Consider the following 18446-nt stretch of genomic DNA (forward strand, 5'->3'; position numbering starts at 1 on the left):
TGGCTGTTCCTCGCCTATGACCCTGGAGGTACAGGGACCGCATAGAGTCTTGCTATAGGCGTCTGGCAGCTTTGCTCTGCACACCGGACATCTGACCGATTTGGAGGTGGCTTTTGCCGGGTCCTTCCCCGAGGGGGACTCTGCCGGGATTCCCTTTTCCTAATAACATAAGGGGCACCTATTCAGATCTGGGCTGTGGGGATGGGTGGGGAGGGTGGTCTGCACTATGCGCACCTACCCCTCCACCAGCTGCAGCATTGCCTTCCATCCTGCTCCAGGCGACCAATGCAGTCACACAGCCTAGAACGACCTGTGGCGACTCTGGAGAGCGCTGTGGTCCAGGAGCGCGCGCGCCCTGGATTTGAAACCGGCGTCTGACGTCACCGGACGTGACGCTGGTAAGCCGCGCCTCCACTTCCTGCCGGGCTTCTGCACGCGACCGCGCTCGGTTCCCCGGTCCCGCCGCCTGCAGGGACCCGCCTCCCCGCCTGCTATGGCGTTCCGCTGGAGGCCTCCAGTGCTGACCTCGCCAGCCGGCGGCGCTGTCCTGCGGGTACTCGGCCCGCCTGGCAGCCCCGATTGCGCCCACTTCTGTCGGTGCCCGCTCGGCCAGCCGCCTGCGGGGAGCCGACCCGTCCTGGAGCCGAGAGCCCAATCCACCGAAGGATCCATAGATCAGGAAAGACCAAACAAGACAATTGATCAATAATTTTTAATACGGTATATTGGTAGTAAAAAATATTAGTAAAAAAACCAATTTAAAAACAATGTGCACGTATAGGGATGGCTTTACTACAATTGTAAAGAAATATGGACCAAATTATATATACCATATTCACATGTATTCCTCAAATTAAAAAAACAAACTTTAGTGCAAGCAAAAATGAAAAACTTTTTTTTGTTATTTTATAAACAGAAAACGTGAAAAAAAAAAAAAAACACACAGAAAATTTACATCTCAACATAAATCACTTATTTTACTGCGATAAAAAGTGCAATGTGCAAGTGCAGAAAAACAAATAATGAAACCAATGACTCAGTAGTCAATATAAAGTGCAGCGTGCATGTGCATAAGAACAACCAGAAATCATTTGGCTCTCATTGCTACGCAGAAAGTGTCATAGTGACTTTTACATAAAGTGCAGTGCTACAGAGGAATACAAGGAATTAATTCATATACCTTTGAGGGTCACCACGTCCCACGTTTCGGATTTTTTCCTTCATCGGGGGTGGCTACGTTATAGATCCATCAGGACACAGAGCGCGCATGCGCACCACCAGGAGCACGATATCTATATCCTTATTTAATTATACTATATGATAAAACATGTTATATATAACTTTTTGGCAACAATGCCAAACAATATGTTTGGCGTAAAGGCAACACAACTCATCACCCTGAACACACCATCCCCACCGTCAAACATGGTGGTGGCAGCATCATGGTTTGGGCCTGCTTTTCTTCAGCAGGGACAGGGAAGATGGTTAAATTTGATGGGAAGATGGATGGAGCCAAATCCAGGACCATTCTTGAAGAAAACCTGTTGGAGTCTGCAAAAGACCGGATACTGGGACGGAGATTTGTCTTCCAACAATGATCCAAAACATAAAGCAAAATCTACAATGGAATGGTTCACAAATAAACGTATCCAGGTGTTAGAATGGCCAAGTCAAAGTCCAGACCTGAATCCAATCGAGAATCTGTGGAAAGAGCTGAAAACTGCTGTTCACAAACGATCTCCATCCAACCTCACTGAGCTCAAGCTGTTTTCCAAGAAAGAATGGGCAAGAATTTCAGTCTCTCGATGCATAAAACTGATAGACATACCCCAAGCGACTTGCAGCTGTAATCGCAGCAAAAGGTGGCGCAACAAAGTATTAAGTTAAAGGGGCCGAATCTATTGCACACAATTGTGTCCCACTTGTTATTGATTCTTCACCAAATATTTACATTTGGTGTCTTTATGTTTGAAGCATGACATGTGGGAAAAGGTTGAAAAGTTCCAGGGGGCTGAATATTTTCGCAAGGCACTGTAAATAGGGAAACCGGACTTTATTTTGCAGTCACCGTTATTCAATGAATGGCGATCGTAACACTAGAGACGGTAAAAACCGAACCATGTAGCCAAGACCCCGGAGATTTTCTGACGCTTTCTCAGTGCCATTAAAAAGCGGCGCTGAGGAATAAGTACCTTTAACTGCCGCTGTTAAAAGGCATATCGGCAGCCGTTAAGGAGTTAAGCATTTTTCACCCATTGAAAGGAATGGATGGGGGGGGGGGGGGGGAGATGCAGGTATCAGGTTTTGCTGCGTTTTTCATGCATACCAAAACCTGATGAAGTTGAATTTTTTTTTTGCCACTAAACTTTATCAACATTCACAAGAGACAAAAACACAGGAAAGAAAAACACGACAAAAACAAAGAAAAATCTGCTTTTTTACTACCAAGATAGCAGGTTTTGTGGGGGGGGGAAAAAAAAAAAAAAAAAAAAAAAAAAAACACGCCACGTTAACATCCCCTTTTTCTGAGGATTTTGTATACCTCATGGTGGAAAGACTAATTTGAACACCAATCTTTGGAAGCCAGAACTTCGGCAATATTGAAGTGCTGACGTTTTGTATAACCCTCCAGTGTTCCGCATGGGGCTTATGACCCGTAGACGTTTTGAGGGCATCCACAAATTTTTGCATTACAATGATAATGGTCATTGATCACTTCAGCAACAAGTTTACTGAGGTATACAATACCTGTCCAGTAAAAGGGCCAGGTATGGAATGAAAGGGGTTGTCCACTACTAGGACAACCCCTTCTTGATCAAAATGTTTGAGGTACACCCACAGGTTCAGAGTTTATGATGGGAAGAACATCTGGATTGAACCCTCTGAATGTGCCCCTGTCCAGGGAGTGAGCAGGAAAATTGTGTGGGATTTGGTGCACCCACTGCTGGATCAAGGTTATCACCTTTATGTAGATAACTTTTATATTAGCAGCCCACTGTTCAAGTCCCTCTCTTCGTGAGGTACTGCTACCTGCTGTACTGTCCACAAAAATCATAAAGGCCTACTTAACACGCTAATTGGGCAGCTGTTCAGAAAGGGAGAGAAGAAAACCCAAACGTAGCGACAACATGCTGGCGCTCAAATACAATGACAATAGGGGGATGTCCTTTTTTTTTGACCACCATACATGGTGATGGCAGCACCCCCATTGCTGTACAAGGTACAGCTACATAGGTCTGCAAACAAGTCTGTGTACTTGGGCACAACAGGAACACGTCCTCCAGCCGTACAGTGACATAAGAAGAGCCAAGGTGAGGTACAAGAAGCTGGCCGTGCACATCGTACAGATGGCAATGTGCAACGCTTACATGCTGTTACGATGTGCAGGCCAGACAGGTACGAGGTGCCTTCAGTTCCAGGAGGTAGTGATTGAGGCCCTAATATATGGCAGTCAGGAAGAAGCGGGCCTCAGCACTTCCGGAACTGAAGGTGCTCGTATCGTACCAGGCCATTTAGTCGGTGAGGTCATTCAAACCTCAAAGAAAAAAAAAAAAAAAAAGGGGGGGGGGGGGTCGCAAAAAAGGTGCTAGGGCTGGTTTCACATTAGCGTTTTTTTGCACAACGCATCGTGCACGTCCATGCGTCACGCGCACCCATGTTTTACATGGCGTGTGCATGGTCTAGCGCTTGCACGCGTTCGTATGCGTTTTCGTGTGCATGCTTTTTTTTTTTAAGGTGTGAGCCTAGGCACACCAGACGCAACCTGTTGCATTTTTGGGTCCGTCCAACGGTGTAAAAAAGACGCATGCGCACGGAATGCGACAAAATAACGCATTACAGCTTATTTTAAGAGTTAACATGGATAGAAAATGGTTAAAACGAATGTGCCTAAAAAATGCAAACGCATGCAAAACGCATGATGCATTTTTTGCATGCGTTTCTAGTGCGCACGAAGAGCTGCGCTAAAAAACGCTAATGTGAAAGTAGCCTAAGCATGTTACATAGGGGGATACACAAGGACACCATTGGACCATGAGACACCTGCCCCAACAAACTAATAATAATAATAATAATAATAATAATAATAATAATAATAATAATAATAATAATACTTCAAATTGTACCACACATCCATGGACTACTAAATTAATTTCTGACTAAGGCTAGGTTCACATTAACGTTCCGCTGAGCTGCGGAGGGCTGCGTACTTCCTCCATTAAGCTCCGCCTACTTCTGCGTGCGTCCTGCGTACCTATCTTTAACAATGGGTATGCAGGACATGCGGATGTGTCGTTTTGACGTGCCCACTGAACGCACAGAAACGCAACATGTTGCGTTTGTGCGTTCGGCGGGCACGTCAGTGACGCATCTGCATACGTCCGCATGTCCTGCGCACCCAATATTAAAGATAGGTACGCAGGACGCACGCAGAAGTAGGCAGAGCTTAATGGAGGAAGTACGCAGCCTTCCGCAGCTCAGTCGAACGCTAATGTGAAACCGGCCTTACACAACTCACGTATGCCAACCTGACGTACATGACACAATGCATGTATGCCAACATGATGAACACTATACAATTTATGTACGGTATATGCCACCACATTATGAAATTCACATACCAGGAAAACACTAGACCAATTCCAATATAGAGTCATTTGTGAGGGTTTCCACCGATTAGGCATATAAGGGGCTCTACAAACACGACATGACACCCACAGACCATTCCATCAAAGTCTGCATTCCAAAAGGTCACTGCTTCCCTTCCAAGCCCTGCGCCCAGTGCCCCCCCCCCCCCCCACGAGGCATCAGCATACTCGGGAGAATTGACAATTTTTGTGGGTCCATTTTCTCCTGTTACCCTTGTAGAACGCAGTTTTGGAAACAACAAAAATACACTGTGTCCAAAATGCTGCTATTCCTGATCGTGGGCATGTAGCCTTACCCTGTCAGACTAACCTGTCGAAATGGTCATTAGTGTAAAGTGCATGGAGGGGGCTTAACGACGGCGTATTCTCTAACCGGTGACCCAAGCTAGTCTGCCGTTTACTAGTCAGCCAGGAGAGATACCTGTTTGACAGTCATCTTAAGGGCCCTTTACACATAGTGATATCGCTAAAGCATCACCAATTTTGCAATATCGCTACATGTGACACCTCCAACCGGCTCCCCGCTGGCTATCGCTGATCGCGCGAGATCGGCCTGGTCCATTTCTCGTCGTCGGCTTCCTGCTGGCGCCGACGAGCGAGCCATTGACGCGGGCGGAAGACGTCACCCTCGCCGCGTCTGACAGGCGACTACGACCGCTGCTGTATCGCTGGTGAGATCTGCCTGTTTGGCAGCTCACTAGCGACCATTTAGTGATGCACCAGCGATCCTGACCGCGTCATATCGTGGTCGGGATCGCTGGTGCATCGATAAATGTACCGGGGCCTTTAGGCTCTGTTAACACTATCCGTACACTGTAGGTCAGAGCCTTTGGCTTGAGGTGAATATCAGAAAATTCTCCCAAGGTATCCTCCATTAGAAGACTAAAGGGCCTGTCACACTAAGCAGTATCGCTAGCAATATCGCTATAACGTCACTGTTTTTGTGACGTCAGGATCGCCTAGTGTGACAGGTAAGTTGCGACCCCCGACCCCTGCGATGTCACTGGTGAGATCTGCCTGTGTGGCAGCTCACTAGCGACCACTTAGCGATGCACCAGCGATCCTGACCGCGTCATATCGCTGGTCGGGATCGCTGGTGCATCGCTTAGGCCGGGGTCACACTGGCGAGGAATATGGCCGAGTGAGAGGCGCTAAAAGCACGCATTAGACACAGACCAATGATTCTCTATGGGGTCCCTCGCACCAGCCGTATATTTCTCATCCGTATTCTACGGTCCGTGCCAATCGCAGCAGTACGCCGATGCAAATCTATGGGTGCGCAAAAAATACGGATTACACACGGACCACACATGTGACTTGCGAGAAATACGCACCAGGTGTCTTTTAGCAATGCCGGCAATTCAGTGCGCTATACAGTAAACTCATACTGACAGGTTTAGTAAAGAAACGAAAGAATAGATATATACACACATATATATGTATTCTATCTATTCTTTCGTTTCTGTTAGAAACCCTGTCATAGGGCTCCATTATATGTCCATTTTGCACGCCTGCGAGAAAATCTTGCAATACGGATGCCATACGGATTACATACGGATGCAGACATGCGCAAAATACGCGACCACACCTTGATTACGGATGACATACGGAGCACTGTTTAGGGGCCATTCATCCGTATTATGCATGTAAAATACTGACCGTATTTTGCGTCGGTTAGTGTGACCCCAGCCTAAGTGTGACAGTACCTTAACAAGAGCACAACCTTAAAAGGGTAGCTACACATTATAGTAAATATCATTAGGACAGTCTGATGTCTGAACGAAGAGAATAGTCATGCCTATTATCCAGGGAGATAAGTTTTCCCTAGCGGCATCTGGCAGCGTCTGACCCAATGTCCCCATTGAGAACACATCGGTATAGCTGTCAGTGAGCTGCTATTAAAGGGATAAGTACTTTCAGATATCCATGGGAAAAAAAGCCATCTACATTAGGTCAATTAATTGTTTAAGAGAAAACTATATGGTAAGCGGTAACCGGTAGCAGAAAATAGCCATTTAGTTACAATACAAAACCAGCAGCCACCATGTATTTACATTTCTGGAGGCGTTCATGTGTATTTACAGCAGAGGTAGTTGTAGAAAGTCCTATTCATCTGAAACAACCCCATTCACAGAAATTCTGCTAGAAAACCCTCAACATGTGCATTTTACTGTAATGACACTGCTCAGACACTAAACTGAGAAGTAGACCACGCTGTAGTTCTTGACGGTTAGTAGCATATTTGATTTTTGCACATTGGGTTACTTTTTTTGTGTGTTATGTTTTTGACTTTGTTTTAGCATGTCATGTTTTAAATAAAGCTTTGTTTTTGAGAGTTCCATGTATCTGATCAAACATTATAAATATAGTCATGTGCGGAGGATGTTTTACCTGTGAATTTTCCGCATCTAATACAAGTCTATGTGAAGAATCGGCAAATAAAGAGTTCCTGCAAGACAAATTGACGTGTGGATTTTAAGGCCAGTTTACAAAAAAAAAAAAAAAAAAAACCACGACGTTTTTGTTAAAATACCATCTACTTTGCTGAAACTGAGAATGCATGAAGCAGCAAAAAATATGCAGCATCAAAAACTCATTGTGGGCACACGGGCTTAGGCCACACACATCTGTGCTGAAGACACATACATGACAAGAGGGCACCGGTGTCAGTGTTTGGGATCTTTGGGTCAAGTGCCTGGTCCTGGTGTCCTTTTTTACCATCAGTATTTTTCACGGATGGATAAATCCTTTACAAAGCTTCTCCTATCCTAATGCTAAATACAGACAAGCACCTGAATGGCACACTGATGCTACTGGGGGCAGGCACACCGAGGCTACTGGCAATTTTCAGTCATGATACCGGGTTGGGGGGGGGGGGGGTCTCCATACATTTTGCACGTAGATTTACTGGAAGCCTGAAATAATTAATGTAAAATATAAAATTGCTAAGTTAGTGTTCATGCAAAAAACACACACACACACACACACACACACACACACACACACACAACACACATTGCTGGGAAATCGCTGTGCTTTTTCCACAAGGTATATACTCCAAAATAGACAATAGCAATCTGATTGCATTTTAATTTGTTCTCCATGTTCTCATTCACTTTTTCTTTGTGCAGACTCGAAGCAACTTTTTTTTTTTTAATGCGTTCAGCGGGAAAAAATAAATAAATAAAACCACACACCACAGTTTCACTTCCATATCCATTTTTCTGGTACCCCATACAAACCATAAGGGGGCAAAAATGCACAATTCTTAAAATGCTCAGTGTGCAAGAGTTTTCATGAAATCACATCCATTTTTAACTTGTTAAATGGAGCAGATTTTCTGTATATATATATAAAAAAAATAAATAAATAATACACACCATTTACGCTTCACGGTAACATGGCTTAGGAGTGACTTCCTAAGCTACAGAAATTTCTATTGCAGCTCTGCAGCAAGTAGGACATGTGGACATTCCTTTATAAAGAGAACATTGAATATATTTGGTGAATGGGGGGGGGGGGGTATGTTGCATTTCTGCAGGTACGCACATAGCCATCAATTTTTAAGCTATGCCCCTGCAATTTTTTTTTTTTTTCTACTTTTAGCGAGCGCGGTGCAAAAAGCAAATTAGCACTCTTGGTTTACACTGAACAGTGTTGAAAAAAAAAAAAAAAAAAAAGTGAGACAATGAGTAACAAGACTCTAAACATATGAAGAAAGCAACTACCAGGCAAAGAACACCCAAGGCTGAGAATCACTAATGAAAGCATGTTCCATAGCAGAGCGCTGACCTTGTGTACTAAAATCAGACTACGCTATCCATAGCAATGATTCGTAGGGTATTCGGACTCATTTTTACATTCCCATTTTTTTTTTAAACAATCTTATTAAAATCAAAGTCAGCAATGAGCCTTCCTTCTGTCAGGTGTGCGGTGCAGGAAGAAGCCGGTAGCTGGCCATCCTATTCATGACACCAGGGTTAGCAGCAGTCCGCTTTGATTCATAGAGTCCATGTGAATGCCGAGAGCTCCCTACTCCTTGCCTTATACAACAGTCAATAGAGTCAAGAAAATAGGGTTGGCACAGATAAACAATGCTACTGACATAATTCTACATGTGAAAAGTTCACCTATAGACCAACGCAGCTGCCGGTCACTGAGCTAATGGCTCTGGATGTGACAGTGAAGGGCAACAATCATTACAAGGGATGCTGAAACGACCAGGTGTGATCTGAAAAAAAACCCTATGAAATTAAAGTCTTAGTCCTTACGTGTCATGTGTTTACAGCTGATGCACTTTTACAACTAGCGGTCACTGATTCGAGATCACCACCCATCATAAAAGAAATGTCATGATGGCTTATGGGAAGACACAGCGATGACCAGTAGAAAGTATGGCCGCCATCTGCAGCCTTAAACTTACCTTACTTTGTAACAACACAAATGATTGAACAAGTATCTATCCACTATAGAGCACAGAAGTAGTGTGTGAAATAATTTTATATATATATATATATATATATATATATATATATATATATATATATATATATATATATACACACACATATACATACACACACCATTAGCTGTGTAACCTGGACATACAATAATGAAATTATAAAGATGGAGGACATCCGTTTCATTATAGAAAGCCTGAAGATATACAACATGTCCTTCTTCCCTTTTATCAATGATTTATACACTAAAAACCAGACCGCAATATTCTGCCGTTCCTTATCCTGTGCCTGAGCGGATACTGGCTGACCGGAGGACGGCACCCCAATATAGGATACCCGGCGCCTGCTCGTTGGTGGCTGTCCCTAACTCTCCCCGTTACGCCCCGATACAATGAGCTAGGTCTGAGAGTAGGTAACAGAGCGGATATATTTACTAACATTGGTCTGTTAGAACATAGAGTGAGAAAAACCAAAGACTTCTCATTAGCTGTAGTTCTCTCACCGCGTTTCCCTGCCCATCGGGAGGCTTGGTGTGCATTCAAGGCTATGGGGGTGCAAAAAATAAAATATGTATTCCATACAGATCAAGCAGATCACATCCAAGTTTTGCTATTATTAACCTGGGAAACTATTGCACATGACAATAGTAGTGGAAAATTGGACCATTTGTCGCCTGCGGGTCTGACCCCAGTCTGGAGCCACACGGCCTCATTATCGACACTGCAAGTGTCAGTCAGAAGGGGTCTGGCTTTCAGAAGTAACGAATTCTGCCAGAAAATGGGGGCAGCTCCTTCCACAAAGCCCTGTTCACATTAACAGTATGAGGCTCAGTCACAGATACCCTGTAGCACAGCCCACTGCACGGCACCATAACACAAAACTAAAGGGGTGCACCGGTGCCAGGGAGGCCCTGCTGCTCTGTGCCAGCCTAATATCACCTCGTGGTGCGAAGACCACATATGCCAAGAGCTGGCGGAGCAGCCCACCGGGCCGGAAGCTCTGTGCCGCCTCAGTAGGTTTACTCATCGGTTCCATAGGTGACATGATGCCCCCTACGCATCGTATAGGATCGGCATGGTTATCGAGTGGGCGCCAGTACTGGATCCCACCTACAGGTCCTGGTGATGATACCGGCACGTCTCTGCCTTCTACAAATACACAGATCAGTCCCCTGACACCTGAAGGGGCGCCTGCCGTACGCCTCCTCTGCCCGCTGTGGGGCGGGGTTACCATCTACCAAGGATATGATGCCTCAACAAGAAAGTTACATTGGGGCAAAGTTGTCTCCAACATGTGGCGAACACCAGAGCGGCCCATGCCCAGCACATGGCACCTCCGCCACACAAAGCTGTCCGCCAGGTAAGGGGCACGGCCATGGCGCCAGGAGACCCGGTACCTGCTCACCAGGGAGGGCGAGGACAGATGTGCCACCAGTGGCTGCCCCCCGGGATGTGCCCGCTGCGCCCCCAGGGCTGGAAGTCACCAAATGTGGAAGAAGAAAGAGAATTGGGAAACTTGTGACATGGAGGAGAATAAATGGCGCACAGAGGCCGGCGGCAGCCCTGGCACTGCGCCCCCCAGCACCGGGCATTGTACTGACGTGGGCAGCGGACGGGCCGCACGCACAGGCCGGGGCGCACAAAGAGGCAGCGCGGCGCCGCACACTCCCACCCGCTCTCCCGCCGCTCACCTCTACAGTGGCCGGGGCAGCATCTCACCCCGTCACCCGACACTCCGCCCGGGACTGGGGAACCCCAGAGCGCAGCTTCGGCCTCCCCGGCCTCCTCTACTCCATGCCCCGGCTCTGCCGTCCCGCTGCGTCCACCCGGTCTCGCCGTCCGCTTCCTGTCGTGATATCCTCCTCCTAATCCTCAGTCGTTCACAATCCCGTCGCCATTTTCCTTTGCCCGGAGATAAAATAGTCCAGTGGAGCCGGGATGTCCCCGATCGTAGCGCTCAGGCCGCAGGCCCCCCCCTCCCGGCACACACAGGGGGAAACAGTCCGGAAGCAGGGGGAAGGTGGCAGCGAGGGTGGAGCCAATGTCTTTGTCGGTGTATCCGGTTGGCGGATTTCGTTGCTCTTTTCCAGCACCGGGTCTTTATTAGAGCTGCGGCAGCGGAGGAGGAGGAGGGATACGCGCGACCGCTCGGGATGTGACTGTGCAGTGACGCGGCTCCGCACAGGATGCTTCCGCCGGGGGATTAACTGCTTCACGGCCGGGCTCTAATGGGCCAAAGCACGTGGGAAACAGAGAGGGGAGGCTGCCGGTGTCCGTCCAAAAATGGTGGGCGGGAGGTGACGAGCACCACAAAAATAACAACAATAACACTGAGGCCTGTACGGTGCACAACCTGACGGGCGGCCACTGTGGAGCAGCTACCTGAGCGGCAGGTACACAAAGAAGCGTGTGCTCTCCACAGACGAGTCCTTCAGGTGTCCTACAAGTGTGAGGACGATGGCGGACTGCAAGGGCGGCTCTCCCTGTCCTCAGCTTTACCACAGTACAGGAGCACAGGCCTCCCCCTCATTATACCCCAGTATTAGGGCACAGGCCTCCCCCTCATTATACCCCAGTATTAGGGCACAGGCCTCCCCCTCATTATACCCCAGTATTATAGCACAGGCCTCCCCCTCATTATACCCCAGTATTAGGGCACAGGCCTCCCCCTCATTATACCCCAGTATTAGAGCTAAGGCCTCCCCTCATTATACCCCAGTATTAGGGCACAGGCCTCCCCTCATTATACCCCAGTATTAGAGCTAAGGCCTCCCCCTCATTATACCCCAGTATTAGAGCTAAGGCCTCCCCTCATTATACCCCAGTATTAGGGCACAGGCCTCCCCTCATTATACCCCAGTATTAGGGCACAGGCCTCCCCTCATTATACCCCAGTATTAGAGCTAAGGCCTCCCCTCATTATACCCCAGTATTACAGCTAAGGCCTCCCCTCATTATACCCCAGTATTAGAGCACAGGCCTCCCCTCATACCCCAGTATTAGGGCAAAGGCCTCCCCCTCATTATACCCCAGTATTAGGGCACAGGCCTCCCCTCATACCCCAGTATTAGGGCACAGGCCTCCCCCTCATTATACCCCAGTATTAGGGCACAGGCCTCCCCCTCATTATACCCCAGTATTAGGGCACAGGCCTCCCCCTCATTATACCCCAGTATTAGGGCACAGGCCTCCCCCTCATTATACGTATTAGGGCACAGGCCTCCCCTCATTATACCCCAGTATTAGGGCACAGGCCTCCCCCTCATTATACCCCAGTATTAGGGCACAGGCCTCCCCCTCATTATACCCCTTTATTAGGGCACAGGCCTCCCCCTCATTATACCCCAGTATTAGGGCACAGGCCTCCCCCTCATTATACCCTAGTATTAGGGCACAGGCCTCCCCCTCATTATACCCCAGTATTAGGGCACAGGCCTCCCCCTCATTATACCCCAGTATTAGGGCACAGGCCTCCCCCTCATTATACCCCAGTATTAGGGCACAGGCCTCCCCCTCATTATACCCCAGTATTAGGGCACAGGCCTCCCCCTCATTATACCCCAGTATTAGGGCACAGGCCTCCCCCTCATTATACCCCAGTATTAGGGCACAGGCCTCCCCCTCATTATACCCCAGTATTAGGGCACAGGCCTCCCCCTCATTATACCCCAGTATTAGGGCACAGGCCTCCCCCTCATTATACACCAGTATTAGGGCACAGGCCTCCCCCTCATTATACACCAGTATTAGGGCACAGGCCTCCCCCTCATTATACCCCAGTATTAGGGCACAGGCCTCCCCCTCATTATACCCCAGTATTAGGGCACAGGCCTCCCCCTCATTATACCCCAGTATTATAGCACAGGCCTCCCCCTCATTATACCCCAGTATTAGGGCACAGGCCTCCCCCTCATTATACCCCAGTATTAGAGCTAAGGCCTCCCCCTCATTATACCCCAGTATTAGAGCTAAGGCCTCCCCTCATTATACCCCAGTATTAGGGCACAGGCCTCCCCTCATTATACCCCAGTATTAGAGCTAAGGCCTCCCCTCATTATACCCCAGTATTACAGCTAAGGCCTCCCCTCATTATACCCCAGTATTAGGGCAAAGGCCTCCCCCTCATTATACCGCAGTATTAGGGCAAAGGCCTCCCCCTCATTATACCCCAGTATTAGGGCACAGGCCTCCCCCTCATTATACCCCAGTATTAGGGCACAGGCCTCCCCCTCATTATACCCCAGTATTAGGGCACAGGCCTCCCCCTCATTATACCCCAGTATTAGGGCACAGGCCTCCCCCTCATTATACCCCAGTATTAGGGCACAGGCCTCCCCCTCATTATACCCCAGTATTATGGCACAGGCCTCCCCCTCATTATACCCCAGTATTAGGGCACAGGCCTCCCCCTCATTATACCGCAGTATTAGGGCACAGGCCTCCCCCTCATTATACCGCAGTATTAGGGCACAGGCCTCCCCCTCATTATACCCCAGTATTAGGGCACAGGCCTCCCCCTCATTATACCCCAGTATTAGGGCACAGGCCTCCCCCTCATTATACCCCAGTATTAGGGCACAGGCCTCCCCCTCATTATACCCCAGTATTAGGGCACAGGCCTCCCCCTCATTATACCCCAGTATTAGGGCACAGGCCTCCCCCTCATTATACCCCAGTATTAGGGCACAGGCCTCCCCCTCATTATACCCCAGTATTAGGGCACAGGCCTCCCCCTCATTATACCCCAGTATTAGGGCACAGGCCTCCCCCTCATTATACCCCAGTATTAGAGCTAAGGCCTCCCCCTCATTATACCCCAGTATTAGAGCTAAGGCCTCCCCTCATTATACCCCAGTATTAGGGCACAGGCCTCCCCTCATTATACCCCAGTATTAGAGCTAAGGCCTCCCCCTCATTATACCCCAGTATTAGAGCTAAGGCCTCCCCTCATTATACCCCAGTATTAGGGCACAGGCCTCCCCTCATTATACCCCAGTATTAGAGCTAAGGCCTCCCCTCATTATACCCCAGTATTACAGCTAAGGCCTCCCCTCATTATACCCCAGTATTAGAGCACAGGCCTCCCCTCATACCCCAGTATTAGGGCAAAGGCCTCTCCCTCATTATACCCCAGTATTAGGGCACAGGCCTCCCCTCATACCCCAGTATTAGGGCACAGGCCTCCCCCTCATTATACCCCAGTATTAGGGCACAGGCCTCCCCCTCATTATACCCCAGTATTAGGGCACAGGCCTCCCCTCATTATACCCCAGTATTAGGGCACAGGCCTCCCCCTCATTATACCCCAGTATTAGGGCACAGGCCTCCCCCTCATTATACCCCTTTATTAGGGCACAGGCCTCCCCCTCATTATACCCCTTTATTAGGGCACAGGCCTCCCCCTCATTATACCCCAGTATTAGGGCACAGGCCTCCCCCTCATTATACCCCAGTATTAGGGCACAGGCCTCCCCCTCATTATACCCCAGTATTAGGGCACAGGCCTCCCCCTCATTATACCCCAGTATTAGGGCACAGGCCTCCCCCTCATTATACCCCAGTATTAGGGCACAGGCCTCCCCCTCATTATACCCCAGTATTAGGGCACAGGCCTCCCCCTCATTATACCCCAGTATTAGGGCACAGGCCTCCCCCTCATTATACCCCAGTATTAGGGCACAGGCCTCCCCCTCATTATACCCCAGTATTAGGGCACAGGCCTCCCCCTCATTATACCCCAGTATTAGGGCACAGGCCTCCCCCTCATTATACCCCAGTATTAGGGCACAGGCCTCCCCCTCATTATACCCCAGTATTAGGGCACAGGCCTCCCCCTCATTATACCCCAGTATTATGGCACAGGCCTCCCCCTCATTATACCCCAGTATTAGGGCACAGGCCTCCCCCTCATTATACCGCAGTATTAGGGCACAGGCCTCCCCCTCATTATACCGCAGTATTAGGGCACAGGCCTCCCCCTCATTATACCGCAGTATTAGGGCACAGGCCTCCCCCTCATTATACCCCAGTATTAGGGCACAGGCCTCCCCCTCATTATATGTCATGCTCGCCATGTCTGTTATGTCCGCCATGTCTGTTTTGCCTCAGGACCCTGGAGTGGTGTGCACGCGCACCTCATGTCTGCTATCCTGCTTGTTCCCTAGAGCAGTGTGCACACTCACCTCATGTCTGCTGAGCTGCAAGATGCCTGCCTTTCTGCTTTGCCTTCTGTGATCTTCTCGTCATGTCTAGAATCCCTGATCATGTGTCTTTCCTAGTATCCTGCACTGTCTGGTTCTGCAATCATCTCGTCATGTCTGAAACCTTGATCATGTGACTTTTCCTAAGATCCTGCACTGTCTGGTTCTGCAATCATCTCGTCATGTCTGAAACTCTGATCATGTGACCTTTCCTAGGATCCTGCACTGTCTGGACCTGCAATCATCTTGTCATGTCTGAAACCTTGATCATGTGACGTTTCCTAAGCTCCTGCACTGTCTGGTTTTGCAATCATCTCATCATGTCTGAAACCTTGATCATGTGACGTTTCCTAAGATCCTGCACTGTCTGGTTCTGTGATAATCTCGTCATGTCTGAAACCCTGATCATATGACTGCGCTCTGTGATCCTGGAGCATCTGAACTAGGAAGTTCTCCCCTGGTCCTGACCCGGAAGAGGAGGTGCTATGCCCTATATTAGACCACCCCTTCCTATGCTCAGGGCCTGAGTATTGTGTCCCTGCATGGTCTGTGGGGCGCGCCCTCTATTCTGTGCCCTTGCACCTAGCGCTGTTGTGCGACTCAGCACACGCTCTGTGCTCGTACTCAGTCTCTTGTACCATGCCTTGTCTTTTGTTTGTCCGTTGTGCCATGTTCGTCCTTGTCCTGCTTAGACTTGTAGTCCTGTTATTTTCTGCCTTGCCTGTTTCTGCTATGTCTTCCCTTTGCTATGCTCTGCCTTGTCCCCCCCCCTATGGTCTCTGTCTTTGCTTGCTCTGCCTCGCTGTCTCCTATGGTGCTCTGTAGTGCTCCCTGGCACACGCACCATCCCTCCTTTCTTTCCTTTTGTGCTCTTTTCCATGTCTAGTCCCAAGGCTCTGCCTTGGCCCAGCTCTGGGCTTCGGCCTACACTCCGCTGCTAGATTCTTTCCTATTATGCTCTCTTGCACGTTTCTAGGCTAGTCCCAAGGCTCTCCCTTGGCCCGGCTCTGGGCTTCGGCCTACGCTCCGCTGCTAGCTCTGTTCCTGTTCCATGTTTCTGTCTATGCTTCCGTTCCTGGTTCTGTACTCTGCTTAAGCCCTGCCTGGTTTCTTGTCTGGTCTTCCCTTGCTGCTTTGTATGCTCTTTGCATGCGCCTGGCCTTCCTAGCCTCCTGTTTGTGCCTCAGCCGTACCTGCCCTAGCCATGCCCGCCTGCTTGTGCCTCAGCCGTGCTCGTCGGTCAGTGACAGCTGTGTCGCCTGCCATGCATCAGTCGGGTTCGCTGGAGTCTTAGGCCTCTTTCACACATCAGGTTTTCGCCGTCAGGCGCGATCCGGCGCTTTTGACAGAAACCGGATCCGGCGAAATGCAATGCCAGATCCGGTTTCCCCCCCATTGACTTGCATTCGCGCCGGATGGCCATGCGTTTCATCCGGTTTTCGCTGGATCCGGCAATGTGTCGCGATCCGGCGTCTGGAAAAAACGGCTACTGTAACGTTTTTTGTCTCCGGCGAAAAAGCCGGACACGCCGGATCCGGAGCGTCCGGCTTTTTCACACAATGAAAGCCTATGAGCGCCGCAATGCGCCTGATCCGGCGAAAGCCGGATCCGGTGGCCGGATCCGTTTTTTTTGGTCTGAGCATGCTCAGTAGCTCTGCCCACTACAACCTGTCAAAGAAGGGCTGTAGGAACATGCTATATATAGTTTTCCAGTAGCCAATCCCGTTCGGAAGGCCACAAGGGTCAATTTTAAAAACCAGATCCAGCGTAATCCGTCGAAAAACGGATGAGACGGATCCGGTTTTGTCTGTCAAGAACAAGACGGATCCGGCAGAAAACTGGATCCGGCACATCAGGTTTTACAAAACATTTGCCGGATCCGGCACGACGCCGGATGGCGCCTGACGCCGAAAACCTGATGTGTGAAAGTAGCCTAACCCGTTTGTCAGTGCCGCAGTCCGATCAGCTAGCCAGTGCCCCAGCCGTGCTCTCTGTGCTCCCACCTCACGCTGTTTCTGCACTGTGCTCTACGTGCTCTCTATAGCATGCACAGGCCTCGCCTACCCATGGCATACCTCCCCGTGCTTCTTTAAAAGTGCACGCAGGCTTTGCCGTGTCCCCTGTCATGCCCTCTTGCACGCACAGGCCCTAACCCTGTCCTGGAACCCTGGCGTGCCTCTCTGCATGTGCAGGACTCTGCCTCGCCTGACCCTGGCGTGCCTCTCTGCACGCGCAGGACTCTGCCTCGCCTGACCCTGGCGTGCCTCTTTGCACGCGCAGGACTCTGCTTTGTTACCTTGTGCTTTGGCGTGTCTGTACACACGCACCCTGTCTCGTTTTGTGAACCCTGGCGTGTCCCCTACACATGCACCTAGCCTTGGACCTTGGCGTGTTCCCTAACACGCACCATGCCTGGATATCTGACGTGCCTCCTTGCCTGAACCCTGGTTTGCCTGCCGGATGCCCGGAACCTGCCGATCGCTGCCAGAGGTCGTAAGATGGATGACTGCAGCCTGATGTCCGGAGCTGATGTCTGCAGCCTGATGCCTTGATCATGTCGATCATTGCCAGCGGTCCGGAGTCTGATGCCATTGTGCCTTTACCTGTACCTAGGTATGCCACCTGGCACATACTATGCTATGGTGCTGGGCGTGCCCATGCGCGCACCTTGCACGTTTTGCTTGTTTTCATGTTTGCACTGAATGTGATCCTGAAGATCTTAATGAAAATACCTTGCACTTACCTCTTGTCTTGTTTCCTGCCTGTCCCTGGTCGTCAGACACTCCCATAGTGTCCCCCTGAGCCGGCCGTCTGGTCGCAGCAGTCGTGGTGGCTCACCCCCTTGGTCTTGCCCCTGACGCTCCCTGTATTGGGGGTGGTACCTCACTAGGTCAGCTCGCCCTAGGTGGGTGCCACGGCCCAGTTGGTCCACTCTAAAGAGGAAAATGGGATCAGCAGAAGCAGAGTCCGTCAAATTATACCACAATATTAGAGCATAGGCCTCCCCCTCATTATACCCCAGTATTAGGGCACAGGCCTCCCCCTCATTATACCCCAGTATTAGGGCACAGGCCTTCCCCCTCATTATACCCCAGTATTATGGCACTGGCCTCCCACTTCATTATACCCCAGTATTAGGGC

General features: G+C 49.6%; 1 protein-coding gene and 1 long non-coding RNA gene across 5 annotated transcripts in view; one reads left to right on the forward strand and one right to left on the reverse strand.

Annotated features, from left to right (window-relative positions):
• KMT2D (lysine methyltransferase 2D) overlaps positions 1 to 15327 on the reverse strand; it is a 305115-nt gene extending 289788 nt beyond the window's left edge. For 2 of the 4 annotated variants that reach the window (XM_073563409.1, XM_073563408.1), the window contains exon 1: positions 10797 to 11179. The gene's annotated coding sequence lies outside the window, so the exon portion shown is untranslated. Of the gene's footprint in view, positions 1 to 10796; positions 11180 to 15287 lie in introns of those variants that run through there. The other 2 variants (XM_073563406.1, XM_073563405.1) reach the window with 2 other exon arrangements.
• On the forward strand, positions 11289 to 18047 carry LOC141076113 (uncharacterized). The gene is made up of 2 exons (XR_012227417.1): positions 11289 to 11498; positions 15522 to 18047. It is a non-coding gene; the product is annotated as an uncharacterized lncRNA (long non-coding RNA).
• Positions 18048 to 18446: the final 399 nt, after the last annotated feature.

Source organism: Dendrobates tinctorius, unplaced genomic scaffold (assembly GCF_039654945.1).
Source record: "Dendrobates tinctorius isolate UK_male_01 unplaced genomic scaffold, ASM3965494v1 ptg000388l, whole genome shotgun sequence".
NCBI classification, from domain to species: Eukaryota; Metazoa; Chordata; class Amphibia; order Anura; family Dendrobatidae; genus Dendrobates; species Dendrobates tinctorius.